The following is a 20,914-nucleotide window of genomic DNA, read 5'->3' on the forward strand; positions in this document are numbered from 1 at the left end:
CCAGCCCCCCTTCCCTCTCTTACACTCAAAAGACACGCAAAGAGTGAGAGCTTGAAGGGGTAGGGGGTCACTGCAGGAGGTCAAGGGAAGTTGGGGCAGCTCCTTCTCAGCCTGTCCTGGTCCTTGCACTCCTGGCTCGGAATGCATGTCCTGGACAGTGTGAACTCAACTCCGTTGGGATGTCAGCTCCATGGGGGCAGGGCCTGGTCTGTTTTGTCCACTGTTGTGTCCACAGGACCTGGAACAGTGCCTGGCACAGAGTGGGTGCCCAGTAGACATTGGTTGACCGACTGAATGAGTGAATAAATATTCTCTGGGACTGCAGTGTCTGTGAGGACCAGCGTACAGACTTTCAAAGCGAAAGCTTTGAGTAGATTGGGTACATGTGTCACCATCCAGTATCGAGGGCCTCCATTGGGCGGAGCTCTCCCAGCGCTCTCGTGGCTGTTCCCACCTCTCGTCCTTGGGCTCCCGAGTTCACTCAGTGATGGCTAAGATGGGGGAGGGCTGCCTTCATTTTGTCCACGTGCCTGAGCTTCAGCCCTCACGCCCCAGGGAAAGATGCTGATCCTGCTTTTGTACTTTGCAGATCCAGACAATTCAACATGGAGTTGTGATCCAGAAGGCCAGATATCACCCTGATATTCCCCACTTGGAATTTTCTCCTGCCGAAGAAAAGGAGGCCCCAAACGCAAAGAAGCGTGGGACGAGATGCTTCAACTCAGAAGTGAAAATCGAGGCCGGCCCCGTGGCTTAGCGGTTGAGTGCGCGCGCTCTGCTGCTGGCGGCCGGTTCGGATCCCGGGCGCGCACCCACGCAACACTTCTCCAGCCATGCTGAGGCCACGTCCCACATACAGCAACTAGAAGGATGTGCAACTACGACGTACAACTATCTACTGGGGCTTGGGGGCAGGGGGAAGAAGTGAAAATCGAAATGAGGGGGTGTCACTGTACCCACGGTAGCCTGGAAATCTGAGAACGCTGGATGGTGCCAGACGTTCGTGGGGACACAGGGTCACAGGAACCTCAGACATTCCTGGTGGGAATATGGATGGCAACAGCAAGTCTGTAGGACAACCTGGCAGGACTTGGGCAGATCAAGCATGTGCAGCCCCAAGACCCAGCAATTGTCCTCCTGGGTCTCCACCCCAAAGAATGTCCTTGCAGTCCAGAGGACACAAACGAAGATGTGCGTTGTGGATGTCCATGACGGGGGAGTTGACAGGCAGAACGGCGGATTCACACTGGAGAGGGTTCTGTAGCAATTAGAATCACTCTTTGTATACAGAGCATCACAGATGCATCTCAAAAACGTGCAGTGATTGGAAAAGGTAGTGTGTTCATTAGAGGAAGTGAAACCAGCTGCCGTTGAGGGACTTTCTTCGTGGTGATGGACCAGTTCTGTATCCTGATTGTGGTGGTGGATATGTGAGTCTATAAGTGTGATCAAATTTCATAGTACACACACACACACACTCAAGTGCGTGTCAAAGCTGGTGAAATATGAATTAAATCTGTAGTTTAGTTTAGTTAATCACATTGTACCAGTGTCAATTTCCTGGTGTTGATAATGTCCGTGGTGAGGAAGAGCTGTGTGAAGGGTCCATGAGAGCTGTCTGTACTATTTTCACAACTTATTGTGAGTTTTTAATTATTTTAAACTAAAATTTTCTAGCTTGAAGATTTTAAATAAAAGATTATTTTTAAATTTTGAACATATGAAATAAAAATAGCATAGTCTCTGGTAACAGGACCCCAAATCTTAGTGGCTTAACACAATCACATAGTCAAATTTGGGTGGTGAGGGGTGCTTTGCTTCACAAGTCATTTGATGTCCCAGGCTCTGTCCACCTTGGGGCCTCACTCTCCTAGATTTTTGGAGCCCCCTCCACTCAACCAGTGGATGGAGGTGGAAAGTAAGATTCAAGAATGGGAGGATGGTCTGGGCCTGGCCTGAAAAGGACTCCCATCACTTCCATCACATCAGATTCCATTGGGCAGAACTCGGTCTCATGGCCATGCCTAACTGCAAGGGAGGCTGGGAAATGTAGTCCAGCTGTGTGTCCAGGAGGAAAACGGGAGCACAAGAACTGGTGGTCATTCACCATCCATGCCATGGTAAGAAACAGGGTGCGCTATGTGACACAGTACCACAGTCACAAATTTAAAATATATACACCCGAAAGAGCAATACTCGTTTTTGAAGAACATACACAAACAAAAACATACACTTTAAAGTGTATATCAACCCCAATAGAATGGGGTTGCCTGTGGGGGGAGAGGAAATGGATTTGGGAAAAGAGATAAACTGATATAAATTAATAAGTATGATGATGACGACGTGCCGTAAACAGAAGACTGTGAGAAAGGCCTTTTTTCCTGAGATCCAAACTTTTAAAAAGCCCGAGGTTCTTAAGTCCTCCATGCTCCCTATTCTTACTCTCAGCCCTTGCGGCTTGCAAAGAGAGAAAGTAGATGGAAATTTCCAAAGCTCGGGACCCTGCCTTCATCCCTAAGTCCTGCAGAATGAGATCCAGCAGCCAGCATGTGCTTAACAAAGCAGGCTGATCCAGACCCTGCCCCAGGAGTGGGTGGCTGTCGTCAAATGTGTGGGCCTCTCCTAGGGGGACAGGGAGACCTTGTGCTGGTGGGCAGTGGCTCCCTGACTTGATCTTCTCACCCCCGGGGCCCCCTCCCTCCCTTATTTCAGTTATTTGAACTTTTCATGCTCCTCCCACCACGGGGTCTTTGCTTACACTCTTCTCTCCGTCTACAACACTCTTTGGTTCAGCTGCATAAAGCAGAAACTCAAAATAGCAGTGGTTGAATTAGTGCAGTGTGGAAGACAGCCAGCCTGAGAGGGTTCAAATCCTGGCCCTGCCTCTTACCAGCTATGTGTCTTTGGGCCCATGATTCTCTGTGCCTCAATTTCCCCATCTGTCAGATGGAGATGACGATGATAGTCTCTGTCTCCCAGGATTGCGGTGAAGATGAAATGTGTTCACCATGTAACAGGACAGCATCTGGCCTTTGGGGAGCACTTCCTAAATGTTATCACTAGAATCTTCAACAGACCTGCCAGGCTAACCAGCTGCTGAGGAAACAGGTGATGATCCTCAAGGTTACTATCTGTCTGTTGGGAATCTCCCCATCGGAGACCTGACCGGAGAGAGAAGGAGAAGGGGAGGCCTCCACAGACATCAGAAAACCACTGATTGCTTTGGGATTGGTTATCTCGGGGGCACCCTGGCCTGTCCCCACCCACCTGTACTTGGCTTCCAGGCAGGAGGCCAACACGCATGCACAGCCTGGCGATCCTGAGAGCACTGTCAGACAGGATCCGATCAAAGGGCAGCCACCCTGGGCGCTTGTCTGCCTAACAGGTGTCGGCCGTGCTTGGAAGGAGTGGCTGGAGTAGCGGAAGCCTTCACCTCGCACAACCTTGGTTTCCTTTCCTGTAAAATGGGCATAAATCCCCCAGTCCCACAGGGCTTCTTTGAGGATTAAATGTGATTGATCTAATAAGACCCTTGGCAACAACAAGAACAGTATTGATGATACCAAGAGATGCCCCCTTCTGATTCATGTCTGTTCCAGTTGGGATAGCACACATAGCATCCTCTGGGGGTCTCCCGGATCCCTCAGGGCTGAATTAGGGCCCCACTATTAGTATCCCGTGAGACTCTGTGCTCACATCTGTGGTAGCAAGCGATTGTCACCTCGTCATTACATCCTTGACTCTCTCCCACCAGATTACATGCTCTCCAGGCCCGGGCTGGGTCTTGTTCACTGTGGAACCCCAACATTGTTGTGGGCACAGAGGAAGGACTCAACATTTGTTGAATAAAGATTATGTTTCAGGTCCCCTAGGGATTAAACTAATGTAAACAAATGAATATTTTTTTTAAAACTGGGTTTCCAATTAACATATGAGCAAAAGATCTGAACAGACATTTCATCAAAGATGATACATAAATGTCAAATAACCATATGAAAAGATAATCATTAGTCATTAGGGAAGTGCAAGTTAAAGACGCAGGGGGCCGGCCCCGTGGTGTAGCAGTTAAGCGCACGACACGAGCTCTGCTGCTGGTGGCCCGGGTTCGGATCCGGGCGTGCACCGATGAACCACTTGTCAGGCCATGCTGTAGCAGTGTCCCACATAAAGTGGAGGAAGATCAGTATGGTTGATAGTTCAGGGCCGGTCTTCCTCAGCAAAAAAAGAGGAGGACTGGCATGGATGTTAGCTCAGGGCTGATCTTCCTCACACACACACAAAATAATAATAATAAAGCCACAATGAGACACCACTACACACCTATTAGCATGTCACAGGCTAAAATTAAAAGGACAGACCATACCAAGAGTTGGCGAAATTGTAGAGCAGCTGGAAATCTTATTCACTGCTGGTAGGAATGTAAAATGTTACAACCACTTTGGAAAATAGTTTTTGCAGCTTCTCCTTCCCCTGCTAGGTATTTACCCAAGAGAAATGAAAGCAGGTGTCCATGCAAAGACTTACACGCGAATGTTCATAGCAGCTTCATATGAAACAGTCAAGACCTGGAAATAACCCAAATATCCATCAGCGGGTGAACAGATAAAAAAATTGTGCGTATATCCATACAATTGAACACTATCAAGCAATAAAAAGGAATGATTTATTGATATATACAATAACATGCATGAATCTCAAAATAACTATGCTGAGTAAAAGAAGCCAGATAAAAGATATTATATGAGTCAATTTAGATGAAACTCTAGAAAATGTAAACTAATCTACAGTGACAGAGAGCAGATCGGTTGTTGCCTGGGGTGGGGATATGGGGAGGGGCAGGTGGAGGGATTACAATGGAGCAGGAGGACATGCCTTGGGGTGACAGATGTGTTCACTCTCTTGATTGTGGTGATGGTTTCACTGGTATATACACACGTCAAAACCTAGCAAATTGTACAGTTTACACACAATTTGTTGTATGTCAAGTATACTTCAATAAAGCAATTTTTAAAACAAAAATGTGTCCCATTTTTCACCTATTAAGCTTTTGTTGTTGTTTTTTTTGTGTGTGTGTGAGGAAGATTGGCCCTGAGCTAACAGCTGTGCCCATCTTCCTCTATTTTGTATGTGGGATGCCACCACAGCATGGCTTGATGAGCGGTGCATAGGTCCACGACCGGGATCTGAACCCTGAGCCGTCAAAGTGGAGCTCGAGAACTTAACCACTACGCCACCAGGCTGGCCCCTATTGTTGTTGTTTTTTCTTTTTTTTGTGTGAGGAAGATCAGCCCTGAGCTAAAATCCATGCTAATCCTCCTCTTTTTGCCGAGGAAGACTGGCCCTGAGCTAACATCTATTGCCAACACTCCTCCTTTTTTTTCACCCCCCGAAGCCCCAGTAGATAGTTGTATGTCATAGCTGCACATCCTTCTAGTTGCTGTATGTGGGACGCGGCCTCAGCATGGCCGAAGAAGCGGTGCATCGGTGCGCGCCCGGGATCCGAACCCGGGCCGCCAGTAGCGGAGTGCGCGCACTTAACCACTAAGCCACGGGGCTGGCCCCTTGTTGTTGTTTTTAAAAATAATACCCAGGGTGGTTGAGTGTGAGGTCATTTCAAACACTGATTTGTAAACTTGGCAGAGGACAACTTGGCCATCTTTACCAAAAAGCCTTGAAATTTGCCCCATTCATTCTACTTCTGGGAACGTTTTCCCATCATAGATGTGTGCAAAGATAGAGCCACAAGGGTGGTCATTATAGCTTTACTTCTTTTTTTTTTCAATTGAGATGTAATTGACATATAACACTGTATTAATTTTGGGTGTACAGCATAATGATTTGATATATGTATACATTGCAAAACGAAGACCACAGTAAGTTTAGTCAGCAACCAGCACCTCACATAATTACAAATTTTTTTCTTGTGATGAGAACTTTTATGATCTACTCTCTTAGCAACTTCCAAATACAAGACAGTATTGTTAACTACAGTAGAGCTTTACTTCTTAATGTAAAAATAATCAGAACTAACAAGAACGTCCAGTAGCCCAGCAAAGTGTTAGTTAAATAAATTATTTTCATTTATATAAAAGATTACTCTGCGGCCGTAAAATGAAGTTATTGAAGAAAGCTTAATGACGCAGACAAGTGGACCGCATCTGTTTTATTACTCACCTTTTACCACATTTGTGAGCATCTTTTAATGCGGATAAATGCTCTGCTCTAATTTACTTTTCAGATTTGCAAAATATTCCAGCAAGTGGATTTACCTCAGCATTTTTCCATTTCTATTTTGTTCTTGCTGTAAACGTTTTTGTGATTAGCCCAGAAGTAAATATTTCCATATATCTATAACGATTGTCTCAAGATCAATAGAAGAGGAATTATGAGGTCAAAGAGAATGCACATTTTATGTCTTTGGACACATCTTGCCAAACATCTCTCCAGAAAGCTCGCTTATCCTTGCCACTACCAGCTGCTCTCATTTTAAAATTCTAGATCAGTGGTTTTCAAAGTTGTTTTTTCCCTTTGTTTTCTCCCCTGCTGATCAGATAGCACGTATCTGTCGACCCTCTCTGCCCCCTCCTGCTACTTCCCAAGCAGCCTGCAGATTTCGAAAACCAAGGATCGAGGTGATTTGAAAGCGTCCCTTCTGCAAGTTGCTTCCCCCGTCCATCCCGAGGCCTTTGGATCCTGCCAGCGGAAACTGCGGTGAGGCAGAATCTGAGGCCAAGAAGCGGCCACCTTGACCTTCTCTCTTGTTAACCCCTGTTCTGATAAACTCCGGTCCGGGGCCTTCGAGGCTGTCCAGTGTCAACGCCTCCCTTCCAGGCTGCAGGCGCCTAGCACAAGTTAACCCGGAGACCAGGCCTGTGGCAACAGCGCTGTCACCCCATGCGGGCCAACACTGCGTGCCTGGCACCTCTAGTGACACAGAGGGCCTCTGGGACGCGAGGAGGCCACCCCGCTGGCCCTGGGGCACAAGGCCAGGCCCCTCATCAGCAAACGCAGTGCCAAGCTGCTCTTTTTGGTCTGTGCAGCGTTGGAGCTGGATAGCTGGGTCGTTGCAGAGCCTGGAGGAACCTACAGAATTGGTGAGACCCCCGCCTGGTGCGAATGGACCCTGCCCCAAACCCAGCCCCTCTTCCTAGGTTCACCCCCAAGCCCCTGGGGCGCTTCTCACTCTCACTGGGCAATCTAGGGTGAATGGTGGTGGGACTCAGGGGGGCAAGACTGATGGCCTCTCTTTGGGGATGAGGGAAAACCAAGAACCCTGCAGGAGGAGGGACTTCTCAGACCCTCTGGCTCTTCTTCTAGACCTGGACTCCAAACGGGAGGAGGCAGAAGCACAGTTAGACCTTTGAGGCATCACGAAAACATGGCTGGCCCCCTGGGGGCGGGGTTCCCTGCAGAGGTGGTGAGCTTTGGAAATGGCTCTGTCTCGCAGGTAATAGTTACACGACCAAAATTCCTAATTTTCTTCCCCAACCTTCTATGCCCCCCTGCATCTTTACATGTCAGGGTTTAGCACCTCCATTCTTTCAGGGGTTTGTGCCCCAAACCTCAGAGTCATCTCTGGCTTCTCTCTTGCACTCACACCCAATATCTTATCTGGCAGCAAATCCTTTTGGCTTCAGATCCCAAATCTCACTATTTCCCGTTTTTGTTGTTGTGACCACTTTGCTCCAAACCACTGATCTCTCTCCCTTCGATTGTTGCAGTCACTTCCTAACTGGTCTCCCCTGCTCCTGCCTTGCCTGGGGTTGCCATGTGTAGCTGTGTAGATTGCGCACTGCACCTGGGAGCACCATTTGCATTAACCGTATTGTGAATCACATCACAACTGTAATGTAAATGGCAGTTCACTCTGTGGGGCTGAGTCACGTGGCAACTCTACCCTTAGACTCCAAAATCAATGTGATCTATAGCCAGAATGATCATTTCAGAACATAAGGCACATCATATTACTCCTTAGCTCAAAAGTCTCCTAACTCGCTCAGAACACACTTCTTACAATGGTCTACAAGAACCTACATGAATTGTTCCCAACCAGGGCTAATACTGCCCCCTAGGGGTATTTGGCAACGCGTGGGGACGTTCTCTGCTTGTCTCACTGCCTGGAGGGAGCTACTAGTGTAGTGGATGGCCAGAGGTGCTAAACTGCTTGCAATGTACAGGACAGTCCCACGTGATGAGTAACTGTCTTGCCAAAAACGCCAGTAGACCCTTCTGACCTTATCTCCTTACCTCTCTGATCTTATCTCCTGTCTCTCTCCCTTTTGCTCACTCAACTCCTCCTGTTACCGAACCAAGTGGGCTTGCCTCCTGGTGAGTTAAATAAGACTCTACACTAGTGGAAGTTGTCTCACAAAGTAAAGTGTATTTGCAGCAAATAGAAGGCCATGATGAATCATTTCCAAAGTCATGGCGTCCCCAAACAAAGGAAAGCAGGAACTTTTATTTGGTTGGGGCATGAATATTGAAAAGGAGAGGAGGGTATTCGCTTGCACAGGCTCAGTTGGAGAACATGCTTCCACATAATGACACCTAAGCTCCTCCTGGAGAGATATTTGCATTAAAAATAAGGCAAAGGTCATGGGCATAGCTCTTGTGGTGAGGCTTCGTCAGTCCCAGGATGGCTGGTGGTTATGTCTCCCTTGAGTGCCTTGCTTGGTCAGTTTCAGGATGGCTGGTGGTTACATCTCCTTAACACACAAAAGGAAACGAAACAACTTGGAAACATGATTAATTGTTTCCAAACCCACCTTTGAGTTTCTCCAGGCGCCTAGTCAGTGACAATGCCTGCCTTTCAGAGGTGTTCAGAAGTACAATGAGTCAGGCAGCTAGCCAGTGAGAGAAGGAGTGAGTCAGCTGGGGAGTCAGGAATTACATTAAGAACAGCTGGGTGTGACTGGCAGTGAGTCCCCGTGTTTCTGTCTTGAGTTCTTGAGAGGGCAACACAGTGTCACTGTTAGCCAGGGTTCACATCCGGGCTCCGATGCTTATCAGCTGTGTGACCTTGGGCATGCTACTTAACCTCTCTGGGCCTCTGATTCCTTATCTGTAAAACAAACACAATAATCGTGCTTATATCATAAGGCTGTTGAAGATTAATTAACACTTGTAAAGTTCTTATGGCAGTGATGTAACTGAACTCAATGGGTCCGTCTCTTGGTGAGTGCAGAGCTGAAAAGCACAACCAAGGCCGAAGCTGGTGAAGAAAAAGGTTTATTGCTTGCACAAGCAATAGAGAACCCCCAGGATAGCTCCCAAAGCAGGGGCCCCGCCCCCCTCTACCCTCGGGAGCTTAGTGCAGGTGGAGGTTGTATGCACCAGAGTGCAAAGGATATGTTACAACTGTGTAACAACTGGGCCTCATCAGGGCTGCATGTGCAGGCCATTATATAACGAGTTCAAGGTCATTACATAACAGGTTCAATGCAACATGCCATGTAGGGCTGGAGCAATTTGCAGGGGTCCTGCTGCAAGGTGTAAGTTTCGCTGTAGGCTGGCAACATCTGCAAAACTGAGGACATCAACTTCTGGAAGACAGCACATTTAGTTTTCTCCTTGTCTGGAAAACATTTGACAGACTATGTTTAGTTATGGGATCAGATTCTCAGTAACCCTTTCCTTGCCTGGTTTCTGGTCACACCTGGTATACTGTGTTTGTTAAACAAATACTATTCTTTACTGAGCCTGTGCCATATGCCTGAAGCTAGCCTTTCCATATATAATATCAGCAGACATTTCCTGGGGACTCTCTGCCAGCCAGCTATGAGGCGGGCCTGTTGGTATCTCCATCGTACAGGAGAGATTGAAACCTAGAGACTTGAGCCCCGTCGCTAGGGTTTGAAAGGAGACTGGCCGCCTCAAGAGCAGTGTTCTTAATTGTCCACCAAGCGGAGACCACATGTGGCTTCCCCAATTGCCTCATTTAATCCTCAGAACAACCCTCTGGTCTTGTTAAAACCATTTGATGGGAGTGGGGCCAGCCCGGTGGCATAGTGGTTAATTTCGCGTGCTCTGCTTAGGTAGCCCAGGGTTTGTGGGTTCGGATCCCGGGCACAGACCTATGCACAATTTGTCAAGCCACCCCGTGGCAGGTGTCCCACATATAAAGTAGAGGAAGATGGGCACGGATGTTAGCCCAGGGCCAATCTTCCTCAGCAAAAAAAGGAGGATTGGCAACAGATGTTAGCTCAGGGCTAATCTTCCTCACTCAAAAAAACAAAACAAAAAAACCATTTGATGGGTGAAGAAACAGAGGTGAGAGGAGGAAGCAGCAAGGCTGGTTGATGCTCATGGGGATGTTGTAGGATTTGAATGAGATCATGTATGAAGGGCTGTTGGAGGTCAGAACTTGGTAGATGGCAGCTTCTCTCACCGTCATCATCATCAGCGTTACCTCTTATCAAGCATCTTCTATGCGTCAGGCACCGTGCTGGTACAATTACATGTGATCTCACTTAATCCCCTCAAAGCCCTATAGGGTTAGGAATGATGATGCTTGTTTGACATATAAAGAAATGGAAGCTCAGAGAATGAAACTAAGAACCCCTAACACATCCTGGAAGCACTCTCCTGTCCCTCCAAAGCAGAGCCCCTTCCTCATACCCCTGACCTTCCTGTGGCTGCGTTCTTAATCCCGGTGGCTGGACTTCACCCCTTTGAGAAAGGTTCTGGGCAGAAGTGGGATGGGCAAACAGTAGGCCAGTGTTAATGATAACAACTGCCATTTGCTAATCAATCACCCACTGTGTGCCCAGCGTTAACGTTAGTGACCTTATTTCATCCGCACAACATCCCTGTCCAGCGGGTATCATTTCCCTCACATTGCAGATGAGGAAACGAGACTCAGAAAGGGAAGTCACCTGTCCACGGTCACAGGGCTCCAGAGAGTCAAAGGTGATCCACTCAAGGGAAAGCCAGGTTTCTGGTTGTCAAAGCCCTTTCCTCTGAAAGCCGTACTTGATCCATCATCCTAATCAGTATCATCATCACACCAACATTTACTGATCACTTTCCATGGGTCTAAATACTTTACCTGTATTGAACATACTGAACATGAACACATATACGTTTAATGTTTCCAGCAACCATGTGAACCATGGCATTATTATCCCCATTTTACAGAAGAGACAACTGAAGCACAGAGAGGTTAAGTAGCACAGTCAAGGTCACACAGCTGACATGTGAACCTAGGCTGTTTGACTCCAGAAATGATGCTATTAATACCACAAACTGCTGCCTCCCAGTGACTAGAAAACAAATGCTCATCAAATGACAGTGGAGATAAAGTCACAAGCTTGGGAATGGGGCTGGGGGCAGGGGGCAGGGATGAGGGTGTGTCAGACCTGTGTCCTGATTCTCTCTCCTTGCCCAGGTCTCTGGTCGTTCCTGTCTATGGCGGCCATCACTGGCACTGCCATCAGGATCCTGACTGTCATTGCCCTGTCCCTAGGGCTGGGCTGTTTCCTCTACATCAGAAATGCCAGACGGTAAAGCTGGGAACGGGGTAGAGGGTGTGGCCTGCAAGGCAAGAGCGTTGCTGAGCGGTGTCCGTGGCACCTGGGGAATTCAGAGGGTGTGGGGCATTGCCCAAGAATGGACATGGCTATGGGCAAGGACTAGGGGCACAGAAGAATGAGGGCTTTGGGGTTTCAGGTCTTCAAGGAAAACAGCAGAGGACCCCGTCCGTGAGGTCGCAACACCCAGCTCTGAGGAGGAGCACCCCGCAGAGCCCAGTTCCAGTAAGTGACTCTGTAGCTGATGCCCAGGGCCGCGGTGAGGGCTGGGGAAGAGGCTGGTGCGGAAGCTTAGGTCTCTATGTGATCATGGGTGAGTCCTGCTCTCTCTGAGCCTCAGTGTCCCCATCTGGAAGATGGGTGAGATTGGAGTCAAGAGCTCTGAGGAATTCTGCTTGTCCCAACAGCCCTAGCAATAGGGCATCGTGCTGCCATTCTCTCCTTCTTCACTCTCAGGAAACTTTGTTCATTGCTGTAGACAGAGAGGATCAAGCGCGACACTCCTCCCTGGTGAGTCCAAAACCCTCCTCATAATCCATCTCAACACAGCGCCTTCTAGCACGCTCTACTGATGGATGGCAATTGACCAAAGGCAAAATGAAACATCTTAGCCGTCTCTGGCCTAGGATTCTGGAAGGATGGATCTCACGAAATGGAAGTCCTCTAGGGACAGCCAATCCAGCTCAATTTTACAGAGAGGAAATCTGAGGCCAGGAAGGATAAAGGACAAACTCACGCTACAGAGGACCCACTGGCACAACCTGTGCTAGGTCTTAGATTCCTGTCCTCATCCGTGTCACCAAACAGCCATATCTAACCCAGAACTTGATTTCCAGGACATTCCCATGTCAAGCTCGCTGGAGACGTGATAGAAAGTCCTGGGGAGAAAGGAAGGAAGGTTCCTGCCACCTCCTTCCTGGGAAGAGGAGTGACCTAGAAAAACAGCCCCTGCTCTCTTATCTCGTCCTGACTGCAGCCCTGGCTGGCATTCACTTTCTCTAGACTGGCCGAGGCCGGTGTATGCCAATATACCCAAACTTCAAGGACAGGTGAGAGCCAAAAAGGTGTGTGATGCTCCAGAGGGACCCTCCCTGCTCCCCTGACTGGCCCTTCCCCAGTCCAGCAGGGCTGTCCAGGCCCAGATCTTGGAGTAGAGGGTGAGACATGTTCTCCCGAGGACACCCTGTGCCGGCTTGGGTCTCTGCATCTCCTCCCCTGCCTTCTCTGGGGATCCCAAGACCTTCTCTGGCTTTCCCAGCTCTTCTCCTGTCTTCCTGCTCTTCGACCATGTCCAGCCTTGAGACCCTCTGGGAATCAGAAGGGATATAACTGCCTCTGAGGCCAAAGCTATTTCTGAGGATTTCCAGGGGTGGCCCCCATCCCAAGCCCCATGATCTCTTTACTTTTTCTGCTGGACGCTGCCACCAGACCCCCCAGAGCAGATCTATGAGGTATGCTGGCCCTGCTGGGTTTGGTGAAAGAAACTGCAAAGAGAATACTATCTGAGAATTTTATATTTAGCAAGTCTGAGATGCCGTCTTGTCTAAATCTTCCATTGTGCATCGCAGGGCCAGGAACGGGGAGAAAGTGGCCCAAGGCCTCACAGGGGGCTGGTTCAGATTCTAGGACTCTGGCTCCTATTCTGTGTTCCTTCCACCTCCAGGGCTTGGAATTGGATTGCAAATGAGGCGGCACTGGCCTAGCACGTGCTGGGGTGACAAGGAAGTTTTGGAGTGGAGGTTGCAGAGTGGCCAGGTGAAGGGAAAGTGGTCTGGGCCAGGGGCAGGGCCCTGGGTCCTAAACCTACTTCTGCTTCTGAGTCTCTCTGAGAACCTGGGGGAATCTCTTCCTCTCTGGGTCCCTGAAGAGAGCAAGTTGGCACTTTCCAGACACTGTGATTCTAAGGCAATCTCTGCCTGTGGGACCCAACTGATCTCTCTGTTCCCTCGCAGAAGGAGCTGCTTCACACTATTCTCATGGCCCGAGGAAGCCATCACCCAAACTCGTGTTGCAGCCGTTGGTCTCCACTCTACCAAAAGGAAAGACACAATCAAATTATGAGGGGTTTTTATGACACACTGAGTCTTTGGACAGGTCCAGAGCTGTCACCAATCTGTCTTTTCTTCCTTGCTGATGAGTCTGTAGGATAAACTATTGAGAGAATTTTCCTTCAAAAATCTTTTCAATTCCACTCCACCCGTTTCCATCCTATCATTTTCTGGTTCATTTCATTCTGTTTCTTTCTAGTCCATTCCATTCCACACTTCTCCCTGGCATTTATTTTCACTCCATCATTTCCTTTCTATGCATTTAACTTTACCCCATTTCTTTCTCTGTCACTTTATTCCACCATTTACTTTCCATTCTATTTAGTTTTGTTCCGTTCCACTCCACTCCTCCCCACTCTATTTCTTTCAGGTCCATTTCCTTCCATAAAATTCCTCTTATTTCCGTCCCGTTCCTTTTCATCTCTTCCCATTCACTCCATTCCGTCCCTTTGGATGCCATCCCACTGCACTGTCTGATCCCATTATATTCCTTTCCATCTCCTTCTTGTGTCCTTCCTTTCCACTCTTTCCCACGGCTTTCTATTACATTTTATTCATTTTTATTTTTGCCTTTTAATTCCATTCCATTCATTTCTTCCACATTCCACTATCTTCTCTTCTACTCCTGTCCACTCCGTTTCCATCCCATCACCTTCTTTCTTTTTTTTTTTTTAAATTTTATTTTATTTTTTTTTTCCCCCAAAGCCCCAGTAGATAGTTGTATGTCATAGCTGCACATCCTTCTAGTTGCTGTATGTGGGACGTGGCCTCAGCATGGCCGGAGAAGCGGTGTGTTGGTGCGCGCCCGGGATCCGAACCCGGGCCGCCAGTAGCGGAGCACACGCACTTAACCACTAAGCCACGGGGCCAGCCCCCATCACCTTATTTCATTTCCATTCTTTTCCTTCCCATCCCGTTTCATTCCTGTTCTTTCCATCCATACCTGTGATCCATTCTGTTTCCTACCACTCCATTCCTTTCTGTTCAGTGTCCCTGTTTACGTTCATCTCTGTTCGACTGGCTTTCCTTTCCTTCCACTGCATTCCATCTCTGCTCACTCTGTGTATTTCTTTCCCCTTCATTTCCTCTTCCCCAGCCCTTCCCCTCCCATTCAATTCTATTTCACTGTTGTCCATTCCCTTCCAGTCTGTTCTCTTCCACTCTATTCCTAGTTCATTCTTCTCTAATCCACTCCACTCTCTTGTGTTCCATTCCATTCTACTCTGTCCTTGTCGTTTCCATCGACTCCTTTCATTCCCTTCCATGGCACTCTGTTCCACTCGTCTTTGCTCCTTTCCATTCCACACTTGAACGTCTTACTCTCAAATCCTCTCATCCCGCTCCTTTCCATTTCATTCCGGTTCCTTTCCTTCCCTTTCCTTTGCGTTCCCTTACATTTCACGCCCTTGCACCAGTTTCATTCCATTCCATTTCATTATTTTAGATTCCATTCCCTCCCTCTTCCTTATTTTTAATTTCATTCCTTCATTTCCATTCTTTACTTCCCATGATTTCCCTTTGTTATGTTCCTTCTCTGTCATTGCCTCTCCATTCCTTTCCTCTCTTTTTCAATTTGCTGCTTTGTTTCTTCTTTTCCTTTCATGAAATTCGTTTCCTTTCCACTCTTTTCCATTCCAATCCAATACTCCATTTCATTCCTCTCCTCAGCTCCACCTTATTTCACTTCATCCTTTTCCTTTTCATTCTCTTCCTTTCATTTACATTTTTTTGGACACCATGCCATTTTATTCCACTCTATCCCTGCCTTTAATTTCCATTGTCTTCCTTTCTGTTCTACTTTATTCCATTTCTCTCCACTCCATTTGTCCCTTTCCCATCTCTTTCAGCTGTATTGCTAACCAATCTATTCCTTCTAATTTATTTCCTTTTCTTTCCAATCCTTCATTTCTTTCATAATATTTCCCTTGATTTCTCCCATGGGGAATTTGAGGCAGTTCACAGCAAGCTTATATACCATACCATAAAATGGTGCTGAATTAGAAATAGGAATCACAATCAGGAAAATATTTTTAATAATATTAGGAAGTCAAGATATGGATAAAAAGTAGAAATATGCTGGACTTACATAGTATCTGTCCCTATACTTCTCATTTGTCTTTGAGTTCCCTGGTGGCCAAATAAAAAAGAGAAATATGATCAGTTTCATCACCCAAAAGGAAGAAAAGTATTAGCTCATCCAGGAATAAGCAGAGCTTCCCATAGCAAGTTCAGATGACTCAGGTGATGGCTTCCTAGTTCCAAGGACTAGTGAAATTACCTTAGAGAACTCAAGTAATAACATCCCTGTCATCAGGACAGCCAGATTACTCCACATCCAGGGATGGACTTTAGACCCAATGCTCTAAAGGAGTCAGTGACCAATCACTTGGAGGAGGCAGAAGAGGGAGGCCAGGACAGGGGCTCAAATCCATGTCCTACTGACAGTGTTTTGTTGGGTTTGGAAAAGAGAAAGTTTAGGGACATAGAACGCCAATATTTTAGTTTCTGAAATGCTGACTTTTGGTAGAGAGACAAGTGTGTTCCCTGTTATTCCAGAGGGCAGATCAGTTACCACGGAGGATAGGTTAGAGGGTGGCTTACTTTAGCCCAAGTGACAGACGAGCCCTTCTAGAAAGATGTCAATGTCCTATACATCTTAGAGATTTTTAATGAGAAAGACAAACCCTCTGAAAGTAGTTCAGATAAAATGGGGATTAATTACAAGAACACTGGGGAATCTAAGATAACGCAATTTCAGAAATAACTTGTGGGCCTCATGAGGACTGGATGTTATCAGGAAGCCTTTCTTTCTTATGTAGTTGCTCATTTCTGCTGATCTATGAATTTGTTGCATCCTTCTCAATCCAGATTGAATTCCTATGCAAGTTTCCTGGTCACTATTCCTCTATAACTTCAGATTATATATAACAACATCCTCTACTACCATTTAAGGGCTTCCAGGCTCAGATTCTCCAGAGGAGAATCACGTTGGCTCAGGCCATTGTATGGATTGTGTTTACGTTTGTCAGCTTTCCAATCAGCTATGAACTGGTACAAACAGCCTCTTAAGTCCCTCTCCTCATCAGGGTCTGGGGAGGGGAGCCATATTTTTCCTTTTTATCAGAACAAAGCTCTTCCTGGAAATCTCACCCAGTAAACCTCCTCTTATATCTCCTTGGCTAGAATGGTGTCACATGGTATTCCTTGTTGCAAGGAAGGCTGAGAAAGTGAGGTGTTATCCTTCCCAGTCTCATCAATAGAAGCAGACAGGGGAGAAGAAATGGGGAAGAGTGTCAGGTAAGCCAACTCAGAGTCTGCTACATTCTGGAGGGATGCAGTGAACCATGCAAAGGGTCTGGAGTGGAACATTCCGAGTGAGAGGCAGCAAGTGAAAAGGCCTTAAGGTGGGTGTATTAGTTATCTGTTGCTGCAGAATGAATTACCACAAACTTAGCAGCTTAAAACAACACACATTCATTATCTCACAGTTTCTGTGGGTAAGGAGTCCAGGCACTGCTTAGATGGGTCTTCTGCAAGGTTGTAATCAAGGTGTTGGCCAAGGCTCAGGTCTCATCTGAGGCTCAACTGGGGAAGGATCCATTTTCAAGCTCACATGGTTATTGGCAGCATTCAGTTCCTTGCAGCCTGTCATAATGAGGGCCTCAGTTTCTTACTGGTTGTCAGCTGGGGGCTGCTTTCATTCCTTTGCCATGTGGCCCTCTCCACAGGCAGCTCACAACATTGCATCTTGCTTCTTCAAAGCCAAGACAGAAGTCATGAGCCTATGTAACAGAATCATGTACACGCAATCATGTACATCTGGTCACCTTTGCCAGATTCTATTGGTTAGATGCAAGTCACAGATCTTGCCCTCAAGAGGAGGGGATAACATAAGGGCATGAATACCAGGAGGTGGGATTATGGGGGCCACCTTGGAGTCTGTCCTCCACAGTGGGGAGGTATATGGGCCATTCCAGGAACAGAGAGGTGCCAGTGGGACTGAAGTGCAGTGAGAGAGGAGGAAGATATTTGGAATGTCCAAGGATGGAGAAGGAGAGTGCCAGAGTATTTGGGCCCTAGGCTACAGCAAGTAGACCAGGAGGGCCCACCCAGAAAATGGAACTCACCTCTCCTCTTTGTGTAACAGGTGCTTGTGAATCCAGAACGTGGCATTTACTGCTGAATCGACCCCTCAGTCTAATGGAAGCAGAGATCCATTCTCCCAGAAGTCCTAGAGAAACCAGGCTCACCCATATATTCAATGACATTTATTGGGTACATATTATATTCCAGCCATTCTCTTTGCTGACCTTGTGACATTCTGTTTCAATGTGTTGTTCAGGCTCTGGACTCTAGCTGCCATCAAATCTTAGGCTTTTGACTCGTGTTTCTTTAAAAACAATGGAAGCAGGGCAAAAGTGGCCGAGAAGTAGAAGGCCAAGGTTTAAGACCCAGCAGCTGTGGATGCCATAGCTGCACCACAAGGATGGGCAAATGCTGTCGATGGACACAGCAGTCAGGGAGAAATGTGAGTGTGAGTCAGCCGGAGATGAGCAGGGGATGTACGCATGGGCCAGACAAGCAATGTCTTTTCAAATCATGGTAGAGGATAAGGAACAAGGAGCTATTAAGAGACGGCAGGAGAAAACGTAGAATGAAGCGAGGGATTGAGGCACCTGGTGAGGGGTAGGCGTGAGGTGCTTAGAATCCAAGGTATTCAGGGGTGGAGATGGTGAGAATGAGATTTGCTGAAGGTAGACAGAGTGAGGAGTCTAGGATGACTCCCAGGATTCTGGCCAGAGCAACTTGACGACTGGCCGGCTACTCTCTGAGGCAACAGTGGGGGAGAAGCAAATTTGGGATAGAGAGGGAAATCAAGAATTTGGTTTAGACATGTCAAGAATCAACTGGAGAATCAAGTAGGCAATCGTTCATAAAAGTCTAGGTAGATCAAGGCTGCAGAGACATATTTGGGAGTTGTCAGTGGGATTTAAAGCTATGGGGCTAGATGAGATCTTGTGTCAGGGGTCCCCAAGACCACCCTCAGGCTCAATGATTTGCTAGAAGGATTCATAGGACCCAGAAGTTGTTATACTCATGGTTACGGTTTATTACAGCAAAAGGATAGAGAGTCAAGTCAGCAAAGGGAAGAGATGCATGGGGTGAAGTCTGGAGGACGCCAGGCCAAGCTTCCAAGTGTCTTTTCTCAGGAAGTCACATGGGAATTCCCCCAACAACCATGTGTGAAGTCTTGCCAGCCAGGAAAGCTCCCCCTGAACCTGAGTGTCCAGGGTTTTTGTAGGGGGTCAGTCATACACATAGGCATATGCTGCCTGTAGGACAGTGACCTCAGTCACTGAAGCTCCAGACTCCCAGAAGGAAAGGCGTTCTCCATAGATCACACGTATAACTATCTGGACAAACTGAGACAGCATGACTCAAGGCCCCAGGTATGCAGAAACACTTTTATCAGACAGAAAATTACAAGAGCCCAGTTCCTAGAAGCTGACTTGGTTTCAAGAGCTAGTCATGAAAATAGGCCTTTCTGGGAACTATGCAGGGTTTGAGCCAACTCTAGCCTATTGAGCTAACCCTTTCCCCTACAGATCTCAAAGAAAGTGGATGAAGACAGAGAAGAGCAGGGGCTGACAGCTAAGCCCTGGATCCCTCCAACGTTTATAGTTAGAGGACAGGATTAAGCAAAGGAAAAGGACTGTCCCTTTTTTTTCCCGCTGCCAAGAACCCTCCCCTACTCCAGTATCCTAGGGACAGGTCACTCTCCCTCTGGTGTCTTCCAGCATTTAGAGCAAACAGACTCACGACCTCCTTGCTCTTCAGTAGAGGTTGAGACCTCACCCAACTCTAGGCCAACGGGAGCTGAGTATGAAACTTGGGTCTCAGCAAATCCCCAAAGAGCTGATGGAGAAATCTCTAGGTTAGATGGGCATCTTTCTAGAACGAGTTCCTGTTCCTCAGTAGCAGCTGTTCTGAAGTCCTCCTAATACTCAGGTCAGGTCAGGATTAATGTGCTCCTGACAGTAGACATTACCCTCTTGTTCATTTTGAAAGAAAAAAAACCAAGACCAAACAAAAGAGGAAGTCAGTTTTAAACTATGTATTACTGATGCTTTAACGTCTGAATAGCTTAAAGTAAAACTATAATGACAAAAACAAGTGAACAGAGAAAAAGGAAGATGAGCTAATGCTCAAAGCATCCCGTCGTGCTTTTGTCGTATTTGGACTGAATCTTTAGATCAATCTGCAAGACTGGACATCTTTACAACACAGCCAGCAATATAGCATTTCTATGTCTTTTATCTCTATTGTAGGATTTTGAAGGTTTGAAGGTTTCTTCTTATGTTTTTTCTTTGCTTCTATTATGAATAAATATGAACTTTGCTGTCTTGTTTGCAAACTTAGTATTGTGCACGTAGAGGAAAGATATTGACGTGTAGGCAAAGGGCAATATAATGTAAAAGTTAAGAGCATAAATTCTGGAGTCAAATTTCTTGGACTCAACTCCCAGCTCTGCCCTTATGATACAATCTAGGGTAAGTTACTCAACATTTCTAGGCTTCAGTTTCATCTTCTGTAAAATAGAAATAATAGTCCAGCCTCATTAGAGTTGCTATGAGGACTAAAAGAGAAATATATATAAGAACAGTACAATAGTGCCTGGCACAGGGTTTTACACTAAGTGTTTATTACTATTCTTTCATAGTCAATGACTTTCCAAACTCTCCTTGACGTTAATTTCTTTTAGTTAATTCTCTTGAGCCTTCTGGTTTGTAATGATATCTTTTAATAATAGGAATTTTGTATTCTCTGTACCCAACATTTATAACATATCTATTTTGCATTGAAGTTCTGTTTTTAAAACCAGTCCTTATCTTTTAGACAGATATTGAAATATTTACAGATGAAATGAAATAATATGCAGAATTTGCTTCAAAATCATTGGAAGATGAGGAGGGTGAAAAGCACAGGTGGGGACAGAGGATGACACAAGAGGGAGAGAAAAATTAAGTTGCATGATAGGCCAATGGGGGAGGGCCATTAAACTAGGCTCTCTACTTTTGTGTTTGAAGTTCATATAATAAAAAGTTAAAAAAATAATAAGCTACCTACTTCAATTTAAAAACCAACATCATATTTAACCCTCAAACATTAAAGCCCTGCCCGTTAAAAAGAGAAGACAAACAAGAATGCCACTTTTAGTGACATTATTTTGAAAATGGTAGCCAACGCAATCCAACATGAAAGGGAATATCTGGTGAAAAATACTGGTAAGGAAGAGATGAAATTGTTATTGTAGATGATTGTCTCACTAGAAAGTCA

Source organism: Ceratotherium simum, chromosome 33 (assembly GCF_057802395.1).
Source record: "Ceratotherium simum simum isolate JZ-2026a chromosome 33, ASM5780239v1, whole genome shotgun sequence".
Lineage (NCBI taxonomy): Eukaryota > Metazoa > Chordata > Mammalia > Perissodactyla > Rhinocerotidae > Ceratotherium > Ceratotherium simum.